General features: G+C 43.3%; 1 pseudogene; it reads right to left on the reverse strand.

The window, feature by feature from the left end:
* Positions 1-4848: 4848 nt before the first annotated feature.
* Positions 4849-5313, reverse strand: LOC100685377 (annotated as a pseudogene).
* Positions 5314-5817: the final 504 nt, after the last annotated feature.

Consider the following 5817-nt stretch of genomic DNA (forward strand, 5'->3'; position numbering starts at 1 on the left):
GGAAAAGCCTCATTCTGTTTCTGCGAGGAGGGGAGAGTTGTTTCTGTAGATCTGCTTTCTGGGTCACTTTTATCCTCACTCTGAAGCTCTAAAAGGTTTCCAGTTACAGGAGGATGTATTTTGGGGCACCTGGCTAGCTCATTCTATAGAGCGTGTGAGTCTTGATCTCAAGGTTGTGAATTCGAGCCTCACATTCAGAATAAAAATTACCAAAAAAATAAAAAATAAAAAATAAAGGAGGGGGGAAGATGAGTTTGGTCTGTGGGAACACCTACTATGTGTCTGTCTTTTCCTCTCATTCCCTGGAAATGGTTTCTTTTAGGGTTGTCACCCAATGATCGTTATCAAATAATATTTGAATTAACCCAAGAGAGTCTAAAGCTCCAGATTTTCAGTGACTGAGTCTGTGGGAATGTTTTGGTGATGCTCATAAAGACTCAGAATTTCAGACTCTCAGGGGACCTTGAATTTGGTTTTTGGAAGGATTTTTTTTTTTTAATGTTTTTGTCCTTAAAGTGTTTTGTTTTTTTTTAAAATATTTTATTTATTTATTCATGAGAGACAGAGAGAGAGAGAGGCAGAGACACAGGCAGAGGGAGAAGTAGGCTTCATGCAGGGAGCCTGACATGGGACTCGATCCTGGGACTCTAGGATCATGCCCTGGGCCGAAGGCAGGCACTAAACCGCTGAGCCACCTAGGGATCCCCTGTCCTTAAAGTTTTTAATAGAGAAAAATTTCAAAAATTTTGAAATTCAAGAGAATAATATAATGGAACTCTTAGTACGCAGAATGTTAGATGCGGGCAGTGAAAGCCCTTGCCCTGTGCCCTTGGCCTGTGAGCTGTGGTCAGGGCAGCTGGAGCCAGTTATTCTCTCCAGCTCTGCACCCAGGGTCAAGTCTTCCCATCCATGGGAGGTGGCTGGAAGAAGAGAGCCCTGGCTGTTGGTGGTACTCATTAGCACTCAGCCTCAGCCTCCAGTAGTTGGGGGTAGGATAAGAAATGATGACATCTTGTCCCTCTTGACCAGCTGTCTGTCTGGGAGCTGGGGGAGGGAGCCCTGTGTTTTTGGGCAGCAGCAATCTGGGGTAGTTGAAGTTGGGGTGGGAAAAGCAGAAACAGCTCTAAAGTCATACAGCACAGACTCAGTTCCTACTGAGCTCAAACAGTTTGCTGTATGCTGTTAGGGTCATTTTCAGAGACATAACTTTTTTTTATTTTTTCATTTTTAAAAAGATTTTATTTATTCATGAGAGAGACAGAGACATAGGTGGAGGGAGAAGCAAGCTCCCTGTGGGGAGCCTGATGTGGAACTCAATCCCAGGACCCTGGGATCACTACTCGAGCCAAAGGCAGATGCTCAACTGCTGAGACATAAGCATTTTTTTAAAAAGATTTTATTTATTTATTCATGAGAGAGAGAGAGGCAGAGACACAGGCAGAGGGAGAAGTAGGCTCCAATGCAGGGAGCCTGATGTGGGACTGGATCCCGGGTTTCCAGGATCACACCGCTGGCCGACGGCGGCGCTAAACCACTAAGCCACCAGGGCTGCCCGATAAACATTTTTAAAAATAATTGTCACTGGACAACAGTCTGTGAATGTCTCACACTTTTGTTGGAAGTGGAACTCAGGACTGGGTCTGACATCTTTTTTCCCCCCTTAAGATTTATCAATTAGTTTTAGTGAGAGAGCACGCAAGCAAGGGGAGGGGCAGAAGGAGAGGGAGAGAATCCCAAGCAGTCTGCTCACTCCAGTGGGGCTCTATCCCACGACCCTGAGCTCATGACCTGAGCCGAAATCAAGTGTCGGTCACTCAACTGACTGAGACCCCCAGGCGCCCCCTGAGATCTTTTCATAAGAGAAACCTATCCCTCATCAATTATTTGGTTCCACTAAGTATAGTTCGTACAAGAAAGACATTAAATGTTAACTCTTTTTTTAACGTTGTCTCCAAACAGACCAAATTAGAAAGCTAAAACTGCTGCCTACTCATTCCTCTCTTCCAAGCCAAATCAAAATTATATGACATCATTTGTGTTACTAGACTGAACTATACTTAGCTGAATCTTCATAATAAGAGGAGTCCAAGAATCCAAGAGGTGTTATGTGGGCTGTTTTTCTGCAAATAATTATTTCTCAAACGTACATTATATTGCAGAATGACTTGTGTGGATTAACTTGAAAATTACACCTTTTTTCAACATCTTAAGCCTTCCCTCAGACCTGTCCACTCAAGCAAACTCGATTTCCAGTGGTCAGTAGTGAGGTTGAGGACAGGGCAGGGCTGAGCTTTCATTTGGTCATTTTATCTGAAGACTCAGAAGAGAAATTCTATTAACCAATTCAACTATTAGTCAAGCAACTCTCAGAAATTGGCAGATTCTTTTCAGTTTTGTTGACGAGCATAAAGTTACCTTTGAATCATGACACATTTTGAATGAGAAGATGCTTGCTGTTTGAACACTGGCCTTTGCTTCTGTTTTCAAAGGGAGGAAAAACTATTTGCAGGCTGAAACTTGTTTCACCTTTGTTACACCAATCCCTCAGATCACAAACAGAATTTAGGGCAATATAGGGCAGCCCCGGTGGCGCAGCCTTTTGGCGCCGCCTGCAGCCTGGGGTGTGATCCTGGAGACCCAGAATGGAGTCCCACTTCGAGCTCCCTGCATGGAGCCTGCTTCTCCCTCTCCCTCTGCCTGTGTCTCTGCCTCTCTCTCTGTGTCTATGAATAAATAAATAAAATCTTAAAAAAAAAAAGAATTTAGGGCAATATAATCTGCACGCCACATTACAATTTTCAAGCAGTTCATACCCACTATTTTGGTTGGTTCTCTGGCCAAATCTATAGATAGATGGGGATTGTCTCCATTTTGTAGATTAGAAAACAGGCTCAGAATCCAGGGCTGATGAGAACTCATTTGGGGCTTCGAGAACCAAAAAAAAAAAAAAAAAAAAAAAAAAGCATCCTTTAAGACACTTTGCTATGATCTGTTGAAAATTCTCTCAATGAATATACAGATCTACAATGATTACAATATGAGTGGCATCTCTGGAGTTGGTGGAGTTGGCCCAAAACCTTCATCCCAGGACCTGGTGGCCTTGCTGGAGAGATAAAGTCATTTAATAGAAATCCAAGGCCAGCAAGGGAAGGGGGCTGGGCTTAGAATCTGGGTCCTTGCTCTTCTCATCCACTGAACTCTGATGCTTCTCTAATTCCCTCTCTTTAATGCACAGCAGAGCCTGGGACAGTCTTTATCAGAAAGGAAGGATGAGATCACGTAGAAAAGAATTGACTGAGAGGAAAGAGCCCTCACGAGCACTTTGGGTTAGCCTCTCCATGTTCTGAGAGAAGAGGAGCCAGGTAACTGTTGCTAACTGCCACTTCCCCACTATCTGGGCCGTAGGAATCAGGAGAACGAAGGCCCAACAGCCCAGGAAGCTCTAGCTAGAATTGCTTGGAGATTACTTTATGCATTTAAGCAGACAAGAGGTCTTAAGAATTAGTTGGAATATGGTCCTAGGATCCTTATAAAAGGAGCACATTTCCAATGACACCTAGCCTGGTTTGACCTGTGCCTAAAAGCAGTCAGTGAGTCTTCAGGCAGTCTGTGTCTACACTTTCCTCCTTGCAGGGCCAGCAATTTCCTGTTTTGGTATTGGTCCTGACATATGGGGTAACAGACTCTGTTCTTCATTGTTTGTGGGTTACAGTAAGCTCCCTTTGATGGGAGAGAGTCAGGGTTTCAACCAGGGTAGCAGTGACCCTTAATGAAAATCTGTTTATTCAAATATGCCTAAAGGAATTGTTTGCTAAATTATTTTTTTAAAAGATTTTATTTATTTATTTATTTGACACAGAGAGAGCGTGAGAGAGCACCAGCAGAGGGTAGTGGCAGGCAGAGGGAGAGGGAGAAGCAGACTCCCCACTGAGGGAGCCTGACATGGGGCTTGATCCCAGGACTCCAAGATTATGACCTGAGCTGAAGACAGAGGCTTACTGACTGACTGAGCCACCCAGGTGCCCCTTGTTTGCTGAATTAAAGACATAAATGCCTCTGACTGTTAGATAAGAATGATTAGAGGTCCTTTGGAATCTAGAGAAGTCTGGGGAAGATTTTCTAAATTGTCTCTTTCGGTTGTCAGAAGGTACCAGGGTATGAAATTATTTTGTCCTTCTGTTTATATGTTTATCTAACCAATACTGAATACCTATTCTAATACTAATAATAATTCTAATACTGAATACCTATTCTAATTGACCCTTAGCTTGTCTTGATAGAGATATGAAAAGTTCTAGGGAGATGAAGAATCATTCCCTGGAAGCTAGCTAGAAATTTTTTTTGATCACTTGGCAAAGCTGTTTGGGACCACTAGGTGGTGATATTACATTGTGAAAATGATACTCTGAAGCCTGGTGGCCTCTGGTTCTTTTCTGAGGCCAGAGTTTACACAGCCAAAGACATGTCCTTGTGAGTAAATGGAGGAAAAAACTCCACATTTCACCAATGAGATAGATGATCCAATTTAAATGCTCTGATGAATGAATTCATCTTTGAACAATTTAGAATGTCATTGGAAGAACTCGTTCAAGAGTTCTGGATAAATCCTGGGACGTGCCCACAGTCCTAGGATTTGGGGAAATCGGGAGCTATTGATGGTCCTGACAGTCATCAGTTGGGCAGAAATTGAGGGAGGCAGCATTTGATAGGTAGAAATACCAAAAATTATTGGAGGCTCTTATGCTGATTTGCAGCTCCTAAATTTATTTTGATCAGATTTTTAATTTTTTAAATTTATTTTATTTTTTAAAAATACAACATACAAACTTTATTTAACAAAAGTAACGAAGTCACACAGGCACTTATATTAAGAGAAAAACTGACTAGAAGAAATTTATCTTGAACATCTTATAGTAACCTACTTGCAGTTGCATTTAACTGAACTCTGTTGCTGTGAAGAATACAGCTCATGACCAGGTATGGATCAACAATTTGCACATTTTTCAATACTACCTTACATACACATATACGTTGAATTTGAAAAAGATTTAATTGACGATCCCCAGAAAGACTTCATTTTTGTTGCTCTTTTGGAAGAGGTCATCTAAAGAGAAGAATATGCGGTTCTGGCTCATGAATCATGTAATGAACCCAGCCTAGACTCTGCTGGACACCAAGTCTCCTCCACTCTTCTTCAGACATCAGATAGGTTTTCAGTACTTGTTTGGAAAGTTCTCTGGGTAACATGACATGCTGGTACTCATAGTGCTCATAGAAGTACTTGTCCGAGTAGTAGATCTACTTGTGGGCCATCCTGCAGGCAGCGAGAGCAATGGGGTGTGAAGAGTGGGCACAGCAGGCCACATATCCACGTCAGGCCGAGGCAACGACTCGACTGCCTTGATCAGAATTTTTAAGAAAAGATTTTATTTATTAGAGAGAGAGAGAGAGAGAAAGCATGTGCTGGGGAGAGGGGCAGAGGGAGAGGGAGAAGCAGATTCCCAACTGAGCAGGGAGCCCGATATGGGGACTCTATCCCAGGACCACAGGACCATGACCTGAGCCAAAGGCAGCCACTTAAATGACTGAGCCACTCAGGCACCCCTATCTTGATCAGATTTTGCCTGTTTAAAAATTCGGGGAGGAGGGGCGCCTGGGTGGCTCAGATGGCTAAAGCATCTGCCTTTGGCTCTGTGTCACAATCCCCAGGTCCTGGGATCAAGCCCCACATCGGGCTCCCTGCCTAGTGGAGAGTCTGCTTCCCCCTCTCTCTCCGCTTCTGTCCCCTCCTTCTGCTGCTCCCCTTGCTTGTGTGCT

This window comes from Canis lupus, chromosome 11, assembly GCF_011100685.1.
Source record: "Canis lupus familiaris isolate Mischka breed German Shepherd chromosome 11, alternate assembly UU_Cfam_GSD_1.0, whole genome shotgun sequence".
NCBI lineage: Eukaryota > Metazoa > Chordata > Mammalia > Carnivora > Canidae > Canis > Canis lupus.